Source organism: Phaethon aethereus (assembly GCF_964289735.1).
Source record: "Phaethon aethereus genome assembly, chromosome: Z".
In the NCBI taxonomy this organism is placed as follows: domain Eukaryota; kingdom Metazoa; phylum Chordata; class Aves; order Phaethontiformes; family Phaethontidae; genus Phaethon; species Phaethon aethereus.
Genome location: NC_138577.1, coordinates 37,378,327 through 37,392,002, shown reverse-complemented (window position 1 = coordinate 37,392,002; position 13,676 = coordinate 37,378,327). Strand labels below are relative to the sequence as shown.

Below are 13,676 nucleotides of genomic sequence, written 5' to 3'. Positions count from 1 at the left end.
CTCATGACCTGCTTACTTCTTCTTTCACCCAGCTGCACCTGCGTCCTCCTTACTCCTGGATGGTCAACAGGTAGCTTGATTTTTTTCAGCAGGCCAACAAAACAGGAAATGAGTAGTAGCCTTTCCCTCAGTAGGTACCCTTCAGGTATTTCTGCACTATCTAGATACTGATTTTAATTGTCTCTTGAGTCCACTGCTTCTCTGTCAAACTTGGCTGACTGAAATTGTCCAATATGAGGACACGTGAGTGGACAGTCAGCGTAGTTGTGTATGTTGTTTTCTTTGAAAATGAGGTTCATAGAGAAGCAGTTCAGTTTGTGAATATTTGAGCAATAAGGGTAGGATAATCTTAGCTGGAATACTTGCTGCTGATGGCTTGCTCTGTCTTTAGAGAATTAGCTGCTCTGCAGTTACGGAAATTATATGGAAATGTGTGTATTCTTTTGTATCTGGGCAGTATTTGTCACTTGATTAGACTCTCTCTCAAATTCTTCAGAAGGTACAGCTGTTTAAAAAAAGTGCCTAAGAAACTTAAAAAAAAAACAGAAGCAAAAAAACCCCCAACAACCACCTTGGGACTTTTTGTGGAAATTTTCAATCTTTTCTTCCTTGAAATTTTTTGGTTGTAGTTTACAAATGATGCTGCCTGAGGGGAAGCCTTTCCCAAATCTAGTGCCACACCAGTTATTCTTGACCTTTCTCTCTCTAGAATTAATGGTAGTTTTTTCTATTAATAATGAAGTAGTAGAAATTTGGAAACATTACTACATTAAAGCAATGAGTTTCCTGAGGTTCAACCTTTTGGGAAGCGGTATCTATTTTTTTGATTTTGCTTTTGATAACATTAGTCTTAAAATATTCCTATGTATCAATGTTTCAATCTCTTTTATTTTGGATGAGAAAGTGATATTGTTACAGCTCTGTGATGATATGCCTGGCATTGGCTTGAGTGGCTTACTGCAGTTTGGTTATGCCCAATTGAATTTAACTAAAAGTTTTTTATAGAGAGTTGTGTCTACAAAGACTGTTGATGTTTACTTGTGAGATCAGAGCTGGTTCAAATTCTGTCAGATCAACTTGTTAGTTTTCAGAATTTGGAAAGAATGTGTGGGAACCATGTCTTCATAGCATTTCATACACCACTCCAATTCTTCATATAAAATATGTGTAGAGTAACACTGCTCAGTATATTGCTCCAGTAAATGCAAGCAAATGGTTTTGCCAATCTAAATTGGCTTTAACTGGCTTTATTCCCTAAATGTTATTGCTTAACTGTAGATACCAGGTTGTGCAGGTTAGATGTTAAAAGGGCAATGAGTTATCTTAATAGGGTAAAATCCTTCCCTAAATCTCTAGTGCTGGCTGTCGTATTTGAGGACAGGTCCAGGAGGAAATCAGTCTTTGCTCTGCTTGTCTAAATGGATTAGATTCTTTATCTAGACTCCTTTGTGATCTTCTACTTGTGATGGCTACTGTGGTTATACACAACAACCCCAAAACAGTTTTTGAGCCCAATATACTTGTTTTGTAGAAATGTGGAGGGACGGTTAAATGGAGTTCCACCTGTAAATGCAGTTCTTTACTCACTGGTGCGAAAGCCAAAGAAAGCCTATTGCAGTAGGTTGACTAACTACTGCAAGCAATAGCATTTCACCTAGTACCTTCTCTGCCAAAGAGAGTTTCAAAGTTTTCAAAGTACTGGCTTGGAGATGGCTTTTGATGTAGCATCTTTCAGCCTTACAAAGAGGATAGGTGGGACATAGGTGAAAGTAAATTTGCCATTACATGGTTTTGTTAACTGAGAACTGGTTTCAGATTGGCATATTCTGTTGTAAAAGGAGCTGACTAACTGGAGACAAACGATTCTTTCTGTTTTGGAAATTCAAGCCTCTGCCAAGAAGTTTTTTAGTGGTAAGCTACTTTTTACTAAATATTTCCCCATGTTTCCACTGGAGTGTCTGCTTACTCTAAGTTCTGGGCAAATCTGTTTCAAAAGGTAAGCTAGTGTTGCTACCTGCCAAGCATCTACTTAATTCTTGCTGAAAATGCTTCATCAGTAGCTGAATCTTATAGTGGAAAAACTATGAACTTTAATTTCAACCTTACTGACCAAGAAAATTCTCAACTTCTATGACTTCTTTTTCGTATATATTTCTTCTACCTTAATTTTTTCCCCAAATTATTCAGAAATTCTTTTTGTGGAATGCAGAGATCCATTTATTATTTACAAGAAGAAGATTGAAAGAGATTTGAGTTCTCAGCAGTTTTTAACCATCACTGTATTATGCCTAGCATGTACTGACCTTGTCACTGCTATTTTGATTTCTGTATTTTATCCTCTGAAGTTCTCAGTTTGTTAGGAACTTGTATGAAATTTTCATTGTATTTGGATTTTCTCCCATCTCATTCTACTTACTGTTCCTTAAAATGTCATCTGTATATGATGTTATAAGTTACCAGCAATTTATTATGCTTTTCCATGGTACTGGTTGGCATGCAATCTTTCTCTTGAGGTAGAGGCAAGATGGCGTTTTCAGTTATCACCCCATTATCAGAGGCTTATGCAAATGAATAACAACATTTAGAGTAACTGTATTGTGGTTGCTGCCTTAGTATGTTTATAGAAGATGCTTTGTAGTTGTCCTTGGGAAGAAACGTGGTAATCTGCCTGACTGCTGCAAACAGTTCACATGCAGAGGAAGTCTTCATGTTGCACTATTTGTATAGAAATTTTTGACACCAGACCCTGAGTTATGGCATCCATGGAAAGCAAGTGAGATCTCATTTAAACACATTTAAAAAACCAAAATAGTGGAAAGATGGAAGCTAGAATTCTGTAGAAAAGCAGACAGATGATTTTTGATGAGTAGTAGTATTCTCAGGATTTTCTGTCCTTACCAATTTCATCAGAAAGAGGCATATTTCATTGCTGTATTATCATTCCTCTTTTGCATTTTCTTTTCCTACCCAAAGCTGGATATTGTTAATCCTTGATCCTACCAAAGCAGCTCTGTGTGGTATTACTGGGGTGATAGATCAAGGGCCAGAAGTGTTTAAGGAAGTTAGAGCAGGTTATCCTTGTAATCTCAGAAGTGTAGTTAAGATTTCAGTTATACCTGTGCATATGTGTGTTTTGTCAGTGAATGAAATTGAACAGCTGAGGAAATGGCCCTAAATTCAAATTTGAATTCAAGCAGCCAAAAACTTTTAAGAACAGTGCTTGTCTCCGTAAGTTTGAACTCAAATTCTGACCTTGTCTTAAGATGGTGAGAAACAGCTGTGACAATTTAAATGATCAAATTTTTATTTTATTATGTTTGGCCCTCAAGGTCAAGGGAAAAAAAAGTCCAGTAAAGGTGATTTTTTTTTTTTTTTTTTTTGTATCCAGTAAAAAGCTATTTTCATAGCTATGTAAATATGACACAGTAGATACTTTATATGTCAGTCTCAAGATTTGGAACAGCGGTAGTGAGACACCAGTCTCATATCACTAATCCTTCTCTACCATAAAAAGTTCTTGAATTATAAATTTTTTAAGTTTGAAGGGTTTTGAGTAGGCGGTAATTAAGTAATTCCTAACTCTTCCATATTTATTGCAACTACACCTTTTGCCGCTAGTATAAAATTTCTCTGCATGTTTGTATTTGAGTAGAAATCTTCAGGCTACATTGTGCAAATTTTTATATTGGTATCTTCTGTTGATTTTTGAAATGTGCAATTTCACCTGTGTCCATAGCTGTGTAGAAAGCAAGGAGGGGAATAAAAAAACCCACAACACAACGAGCCCCAAACAGAACATCTCAGGGACATTCTTACACAGAACTGCCTGAAACTCTGCAACTCTTCCCCACTGTGCTACTCTTTTGCAAGCCTTCACTGAAAGGCTGGCACACAGAAAGATACCACAATCCTGTTTTTCTGTGATCCAGTGTTCGCTAAAAGAAGTTTGTCTTAATTGAGCCTGAATATTTGAATTGCTGCTTGTGGTTTGCTCTTCCATGAAAAATGAAAAATAAATTAACACTGTCTGTAAACTCACGTGATATTTTTGGGTTGGGAGTTCCTGGAGGCTTCTCGAGTCTGTTAATTATCATGTTGGAATCTTGTTTTTGTGCTCGAATCCATGACCTACTGATCACATCTGGGTTTTCCTTCTTTAAATTTCTTTCAGGAAATTACTGTTTATCATGTGCTTTAATAAAGACTGCATAATGCTATTTGCAGTCATGCAACTCAAGAATTGCCTTCTCTGACTAACTTCAGAGACTTTGAAAGGGGTGTAGACTCTTAATGTTTTGGGTTGATGATACAATCTTTAAGTCATTAGTGCTTTAGATAAGAAAATGAAAAGATGAGCTCGAACTCATAAATTAAAACCCCAAACTTTTAGGCTGTGACTTGCTCAGGTGTTGACAAGCAGGGTTGTTTTTAGGGAAAAAGGATTGAAAACCAGATTTGCCACATTCCTTATTTTAAAATATCTAGTGAACAAAAACCTTTCTGGTCTTTAATACAGTCATGTTTTTGTTGTTTTGTTGGTCTGTTCCACCTCAATAATTGAAAACTGTCTCAGAGCATTTTGGGAGACTATCTGAGTAGAAGGTATCTAGAGTGTGTATTAGTGGGTTTTTCTTTAAGACAACCCAGGGAAAAAATCTTTTGCACATGTGTTGATATTTGCAGACAGAAAGCATGCTTTTGCCAGTTTTGTGGAAACGTGATTCTCTCTCTCAGCTTTTACTGGGCAATACTTTCTGAGGCCTCAAGTGTTGACTATCAGCAACTTGTGCTGAGTTAGAACATTTTACGTTTTGAGTGTGATCTGAGTCGCTTTTTATGTGACTGCTCAACCTTCATTCAAAACTGGTTTGCCTTTCATGTGCAATCAAGATGAGAGAAATCCTGGCACTTTGACTCTCGCTATTCCAAATAATGTTAATATAAGAAGTGACAATACACGTAAGTACTGCTTCCAAGTCATGTGGTGGAGAACTCTGACATCTCTGAACTCCTTGGTCTTTAGGCACAATTTAGGCACAACTGTCAGGCACAATTTCGAGGAAAAGGTAGAGACACCCTGATTTTAAAGATGCTAGTGTCTGTAAGTTACAAGTGTCCATCTCATCACTGTCCCGCAAAGCCTGTCTTACCTGATCATAGCCCTTGGTTTCCTCAGGTGTTTTAGGAAATACTGTGCAACTATTGACTAGTACAGTGCATTCTTACTTGTATTTTCAAAAGTAGACTGTTTTAAATAGATTGGTTTGAAGTATTACTGCTTTTATTACTTAGCACCCATCTGAAAGAAGTAAATGCAAATCTTCAGTTTCCTGCATTGTGTTTTAATGCCTTGAGGCATTTTTGTGAGTAAATCAATTGAGCTAGGAATAGGTACTATTAGCCCAAGTGGTACAGCTTTAAAGAATACTTTTTGCAGGTAACAGTGGGGGACATAGTTTAATTTTCTGCTTCTTAGCTCCCGTGTGCTGAGCTATCCCATCCCATCTGGAGAAATTAGACCAAGGGGATGAAACTATCTCTGTAACAGCTGTTTTGCTTCTGACTCCTTTCTCCTATTGCTGCTGGTATTCCTGAAGGTAACTGTTTCTTAGATGCCTCTCTTTGCTATTGAGTTATTTTGGTCATGAACTCCAGCTAAAATTAATCTGGATTTCTGGGGAAAAAATGTCAAAGGGTTAATAAAAAAAAAAATGTTGATTTGTTCGAGTACTGTCAAATAATGAAAATCAAACATGCGATTAGTTTTCTTCAGTGCTGCTTGCTACGAGCTCTTGTATGTTTGATTTATTTTTACTGCAGTTGCATTAGTATACTTTTCCTTTTCTGACTTTAATTGTAGTTTTTTTTGTTGTTTTTTTTTTTTTACAATCAGGAAATACTGAGGTAACTCCCTTTTTGCCTTTAAATATAAGTCACTTTGCATTCCTCCTGTCTCCATTTTCTCCTTGCATTTAGGAGTGATGGATTAGAATTAGGCTGCAGCACAGATTGGGAAAATCTCCCAGCATCCTCTTTCCGCAGAGGCATCAGCTTCCAGCGTGGACCGTAGCTGCTGCCACTCTGACATTTCTTTTGAATTCGGCTATGGAGAGTGCCTGTGATGCCAGCTGCTGGCTTGTGAACTTTTATTCTTTCATTCTTTTTGCTTGATAACTCATTAATGAAACCTCATGGATATTGAGAAATAAACCAGAATCAGTTTCCTCTTTATGCTTTTTTCTTCTGTGGATTTTTTTTTGTGTGTGTGTGTGCGGTGGAAAAAGAACAGAGTGAAAGAAGCAGCACATATTTTTACATAAGGATTATATTTACATACCTGAGGTTAACTGAATTAATCCTGTAAGTATACTATCTCTGCCTACTAGTCCCTGAAATCATAAATGTGGTAGTCAGATTTATGGGATTTTATCTGAAAATTCACTTTGGCATGTATATTGAACAGTTAAACTAAAAAAAAAAAAAAATTAAATGGATTTCCTTGAAGAGGAGGGAAAAATTATATATTCACAATGGGTTTATGAAATAATTGTTTTTCCTCTGCACTTTGCAGTTGGTGAACAATGCTTTTAGAGAGCAGAAGCTTCTCTGGTGATGTCAGTGCTTAATCAGCTCAGATGCTGTAGGTTGTAGAACACTGCAAGGTGTGTATTTTAGGATGCCATTCTTTAAAATGTGGTAATTTAAGGACAGTATAAGACTTGTAGTTATTTTCTCCATTTATAGAGTATATCTTCTACTCTTGGTAGCTGTGCTGATTTAACCATTTGAGGTTATATAATTTTTGACTTAAATATAAATAATTTAATTACATGGGATGCAGTTCTGTGCTTTCTAAATACTAACTGTTAATACAGTGTGCTTTTAGAGATTTTAGTAATTTAAAGTCTTCAACATTAGCTATAAGTTCACTGTGTAATAAATTCCAGTAAATTGGTTTGAAGTTTAGGAAAAGTGTCTTACTAGGATAACACTGTCCTAATTGTCTCTTTGGATCTGAGCCAATATTTCTGTGACGCAGTGTTAGTCCCATAAACATCTGGCCTGATCTGGTGTCCTACTTGCTGCATGATTTATTTCTTGTTTTTTCCATAGCAAGATCAGTGGAATTTTTATTCGTTTTGTGTAAAACTCTCAGTAAGCTGTCATTAATATTTACATATGCTAGCTCTTTCACAAGGATCTTTTTCAACCTATTTTATTGTCAGCATGTCTTATTTAGACCTACTTTCTAAGGGAAATGTTGAACAGATCAATTTTTTGTTGTCTGAACCTCTACTTATCTATATCTACATATGATATATTAAGTTTTGTCAGTATCACACTCTGGCATATTCAAGGGCTCATTTTTCTACACAATATTGCCTGTATTGACTGCAGCTGGATTGTTTGATATCAGCTGCTAGTCTGATAAGGGGTACTCAAACATAATAAATTCTCTGTTTACTTGCAGAGCTCTCATGTTAAAAACACACATCTAAAAATACTCGTGAACCACAGAGTTCTATTAATAAATCTGATAACAACCTTCTATAGTGTTGTGCATTTCCGTTAGTGTCCAGCAGAACAGTGTAAAGCAGATTTTTCTCCTACCTACAAACCGACACTGACACTGCTTTGTTTTTCCTTTCTCGTCTGTCACACTGTGGTCATTTCTAAATACCCATGATCTGATTGTTTTGCTGATGTGTTTTTAGGATTATATATATTTTGCAATGCTGTGTCAAATTCATGCCTGAGTAGCTTGATACGCATGAATACGATCATTTCACGATCATTTTGGTGACCAGATATACTGTATGTGCATATTCAGGTGGGAAAATAGTAACCCAGGTAGTTGTCATGTGTCTTGTTCCCACAATATGGCTGATTCATTATGGAAAATTTGCATCTTGCTTACTGTGCATGTGCAGTGCAATTCGCTGTTGAACTTAAAGAACTTGGTGTCAGATAAAGCTGCTGATGTTTCTTTTTACCTTCAGGCTAAAAAAAACCCTGACTTGCAATAAATTGGTTATTGGCTTACTGAATCTGATTAACGGTCAGTCCAAAATGGAAATATTTGTGAATGCTCCTGTTTCTTTTCTTTAAAAAAAAAAAAAAAAAAAAAAAAAGTGGCTAGATATGTAGCCTGTCTTTCTGTGTTTCTCAAAGGGTTGGGCTGTGATGTTGTCAATGGTGGGTACTGGTCAGCCAGGACGATGAGTTTAGTCTTGGCACAATTTCCTGTGGCATCTGAGACTCAAGCAGATCATCAACTTTGCCTTGGTTTTCTTCCTTTGTGCTTATTCACTTGCTTTGTTGCATCTGTACACTAGTAGTAGCATGTGAGTATAGGGCAGTTGGTGTTTTCTTCTAGTGTTCAGATACTGCATTGATAATAAATGTACAGATAAGCAAATTCCATGTTTTCAGTATGAGGGACCATTGGGAAAGTTCCTTTGCCTCATCACCTCTCCCTGCCCCCTCAGTCATGGACATAAAGTAAATGTTTGGAAGCAAAACCTTTTGATCACCTTCTTGTATTTCACGACCAGAGTCTTGTGAAGCCGCGCTGTAGGCGCTGGTCTGCTTTCTAAGTAGAACAAAGATGGTCTGCTGCATGCCCCCAAAGTTTGAGATCACAGATGAGACTCACATGCAGCAAAGAAATACTACCGGTTTCCTGACAGGTGGTGGTCCAGCATTTAAAGTTGAAGGTCAGATGAGACCTTTAAGAAGGAATTTTTGTTTGTATATTAAGTTTTTGGTATGTTTGAGGGTTTTTAAATGCATTTCATTCATAAGACAGTGTTATAAATATTTCTACTGCTGTGAGCAGTAATAATTCCGGAAATAAAACAGTTGTCTCCTGTAGCTAAATATATACCTGTGAAGTTTAGAAAAGCTAAAATTAGAACTTGCTTTTCTAAAAAGGAAAAGAGGGCAAACACCCCTCCTAAAATGCCAGCAGCTCCCCGCCTCCTGCCCAGTGTCTGATATGTGAGGAACCGCTTTATCTACCGTCTGTCTGCCTCGTCATTAGATTACATGTATCTGGTAAGGTATAATGATTGATCAGTTAAAATGCTCTCTTAGTGAAATTCCTATAGTCTATGAAAAGCTAGGTTGAACTTTTTTTGACAATGCTAAGGTACAAATAAAAGCTCTAAAGTCATTCTCAGCTCACTTGCATATAACTTTAGTAATTGTTGATTTTTCAACAGTGGCAACTGCCTCTTTTTTCCTCAGTTGCCTCTTCCTTTTGTACTGTGTTTTTCTGAGAGCTCCAACTCCTTTTCTACAGCTGTTTGTTTTGAAAAACAGAGTTTTTGATGCTTTATTTTATTATGTATACAAATGTATAATACCGGATAGCTACTGTCTCTTCTGTCTGCATCGGCATTTCTGCCACAGCTGTAAGATGAGGGAGAAGAACAAAAATAAAACAATTAAAAAAAACAAACATGAAAAACCAACTATAAACAAAAACTCCCAAACCAACCAACCAAAAACCACAATGCTATTAAACAAAAGGAAGATGCCCTAGCGGTGAGATTGCTTGATCATGCAAAGGGTAGTATAGGCAGATCTCCTGGTATTGCAACGACAATGTGGGGGTTCACTGCCTACAGATTTACAAACAACTGGCTAAATGCTACTCTGAGTCAGATACCATTGAGGAGGAAGGTGCAACTTCACTGAACTGCCTCATAGCATGGCGTTTTGCATCCTCTGCTCGTACCAGTTCTGTGGTTAGATAGGTGTCTCCAAAATTCAAGTGAAACTAGTACCCAGGAGGGGCTTGGGTAAGAACAATGCTGTTTGCTTGTCTGCTATTGAATGTAGTTTTAAATGCAGCATGCAAGAAAGTCCCAAGGGAGGAAAAAGTGAAAATAAGTATGTTACCGTGATGGTTTTGCCAAAATACCAAGCTGTGTAAACTAATAAACTAATATCATTTAAATGGAATTAACATTGTTGGGGGGGGGTGGTGTCTGTGGTGTGTTTTTGGGTGGGGTTTTTGATTCTTTTTGTTTGTTTTTAAAGAACTGCTTGTTGTTGAACGGATTGTAACATAGTAAGCATTTAGAGTAATTCCTGCCTGTTTGCAAATTTGGCTAGCACAGCAACTGGATAGTTTTGCTGCCAGTTGTGTTTCCTTAAATGAATGTTTAGCGCACAGACTGCAGCATGCGTTGGTGAAGTTCTGAAACAGTGAAGACACTACACCTTCGAAGGAATTATTTTATCAAGTCTGTCTTGTATCAGAATGAAATTTTTTTCAATGCTTCCCATCAGCTTCATAACATTTTTATTGAATATCTAAATGACACAATTTTATTTATCTAAAATTCATGCTTCTCGTAAAAAAGGATGCATGCATAATGAATGCTGAATTTGCTGTGGAGGTAAGTTATGACTAGTGGATTTACTGTATGCATTAAAAAGTTAGCATTTGGTATACTGGTCAGATAGGGGTAGTTTTTAGACTTCGTATATTAATGATAAAAATAGCCTAGGATAGGAAATGATTTATGTAAGTTGGAAATAATTTCAAAATTCTAGCCTTATGGCTTAAGATTTTTTTCTGTTGTGTCATTATAAGTGGCGTTGAAGTCTGGGTTTTAGATGAAATGGTAGAACTGTTTGCCAAAAGTTTTCTGTTTACGATAGGAAGAAATTGTTGATCACGTGGTCTTATGTCTTTCCCTGATTATTTTTAAACTAACACATCAGGTTAGGAATCCTTTTTCTTCATAAACTGGAAGTGATTGGCAATTTAAAAGTACTGTGATGCCTTCAATGTAAGGGATCTATCATGCTTTAATTTGTTAGCTGCAAGAAACAGCTAAATGTGAGAAAGTTTACTCAGTTTGATTCCACCTTTCTGAATTGTTCTCCAGATGGGAGGAATGTATAGCATGCATACTGACAGAAGAATCCAGCCCTCGTGGAGGCTTGCCTGATGCACCTTGCTATTCCAGAGCCTGATTCCTGTACCTAGCCAGCAAGATACTGAAAGACATGTGCCAGCACTAGGACAGCGTCGGGGCGAGGAGCGTGTGCAGTTTCTTACCACACAGTTCAGTAGCCCTCAGAGAGAATGATACATGTTCTGCTTTCATGAGGATTCCTTAGATTCAAACTTGATACAGAAATTGTTCCTCAAAGTGGTGCATCTCTGCTTGTATTTATTTAAAAAAGAACAAAAACCAAACAGGAGTTTCACACTTGTGAGTTTTAGGAGTAGTCCCTTGCAGTAAGAAGAAAGTCCAACACATCTAGAAAGCTGCTCTCTTTGCTTTTATGAACGCTTCCTAATGTTCACTGTATGTAGGTCAGTGGATTTTACTACCAAGGACCATGTAAGCCTTCAGCCACCCTTCACTGAACTATCCCTGAATATAAAATGTAGACCTAGCAGAATAGCTCGGTAGGATTTGGCAGTAAGTTTATTTTATGTTAACCTTTGCTTCATGTCCTAGAACTGTTGGTGGGTATTTGTAATGAGGAGTGGTGCCACCTGCTGCTCTGTGGTAGGTGGGTAGTACTCCTACAAAGCATCTCACTGTTTATCTGATGAGATTTATACTTGTGTTGCAAGTTGGTGTCTGTGCAAGGGATTGATAAAAGTGATAGCAATTAACATTGTCCCTTAGAAAATGATCCAAACTACATTTTAGCACATCACTAAGCAGAATAGTGAAGTATTACTGTTGGCTCATATATGAGTGTTGGATGAGAGGGATAAGATGAGAGAGATTTTTCTCCTCAAATTTTTCTTCTTCAACCTTCCAACATCAGAAATTATAGAAACATTCTGAATAGCAATAGTGAGTATCAGATTTTGAGAGTATATTAGGACTGTTTGGCTTACCGTCTTCCTTCAGAGGACAAGAACCACCTGAGAACTATACATTTTAATGCTGTTTTGTCATCAGTAACTTGGCAGTAAATACTCTAGCAGATGCCTCCATATGTTACTGAAGAATAGTGCTACAGGTGGTAGTTTCTTGCTGCCCTACCTGTTATGCTGTGGTTGACACTGAGAAGGGTTTTCATTTAAGTTTAAGCAAACAAGTGCCTCCAAAAGGTTCTTCTGATGAAGCTTCTTTAAATGTTAAGGGTCACTTGTTTACTAAAGTATTTATGTTCTCTTAGGTGTAATGCATTTTGGTTTCTTGATCCTTACCATCAAAATAGCATCCACTTTGTATACTGCCAATTTTTAGAAGACCTTCTTTTCATTCCTTTGGTTTGTGTCAGATATGCATCTTAATGGAGATATCTTAAAACTAAATTTTTAGTGCTAGTTTCACATTTTTGTGGCTTTTTTCCTTCAAAATTTTGCTTTGCTTCCACTAATAACTTCAAATATTTTCAGTAACTGTAGCTCAATGAGACTTTTGTTAGAGAGAACAGTAGCTGTACAAAACCAAGTCACTGGCAATTAAATGTTGTTTATCAGATGAGGCTGACTATTTTGGCTGTGTTGCAAAAGAGCCAACAAATGGTTTTAGAAGTTCAAAACCTAAATTCTGCAGTCCCTATTCATACAAAGTGCTGCTTGCACATTAAAGTCCAGTTAATGTTACTAAAGTGATGTGGAACTCAGTCCTAAATATAAGATTTAAATGTGGAAAATATAGTTGGATTAAAAGGAAACTTTTCTGCAATTCTCCTATTTCTAGCTCCTGAATCCCCTTTCAAGAGAAGAGTTGGTAGACCAATACAAGCCCCAGGGGTGATTGTATTAAAAGCTGACTAAATCTCCTGCAGACACAGACAGCAGCATGTACCAAGTTAACAATTTTAGCTATGTAACTACCTTTCAGGAATGCTCTTACACTGAACTGTGGTGTGGACAGATAGGTGTTATTGCCTAACTCTTCACGTATTCAAATAACTTTCTTTTAAATACTAGAGCAATGACTTCTCATTTGTTTTAGGCTAGTAGTTATGTTCCCTTTTTAATTAATCTACAGGGGAGGGGAAAAAAGGGAAGTGGCTTAATAAGCTGTAAACTGTTTTGACATTTTAAATTACTAATGCTCCTGCTTTGTGTACATCCTGAGGACTGTCATCCTAATAGTGAATATTGCAATACATCTCAGGGCTTTGAAGTCTGTGTTCCTATTCTTTGTTTCTATCACAGCTCCAAGTAGTTGATTAGAAGAACCTATTGAAAGCTGCTAATAACTTCCTTATGGACAATATATCCCCACTGTATTGCAACAGTTTCATGGGTAGCTCAGCACCAAGCACAAGATACGTAAGCTACTTCTGGAATTCAAAACATTTATTCTTCCTTCATAAAAGAAGTTTGAAATAGTAGTGAAAAGATAACTTTAAAAAAATGCTGTGTGTAGGGAAAAGGTATCCTTAAAGTACCTAGACAGTAACACAGTGGTGTTTTATTTTCCTTGTAATGTGACATTGTTATCTTTGTGCAACACCCAATACAGTATATTTTTCTTTTCCTTTTTTTGTTTGTTTAGAAGTGAACTGTATTCACTGGGTGTAAAATCCATAGTAATTTCACTGAAGTAGTGTTAATTTAGTCTACTCCAGGATAAATTAAAGCATATGCTCATCTGAGATGATAAAATGTGTTAAGTTTATGTCAATTCTAGGAAACAGTATGTGGAGGTAGGGAAAAAAATGAGATTGCCAAA

General features: G+C 36.8%; 1 protein-coding gene across 1 annotated transcript in view; it reads left to right on the top strand.

Annotated features, from left to right (window-relative positions):
• Positions 1–13,676, top strand: part of TTC39B (tetratricopeptide repeat domain 39B) — a gene marked incomplete at both ends in the record, with an annotated part of 71,635 nt that overhangs the window by 27,417 nt on the left and 30,542 nt on the right. The gene's annotated exons all lie outside the window — the stretch shown is intronic.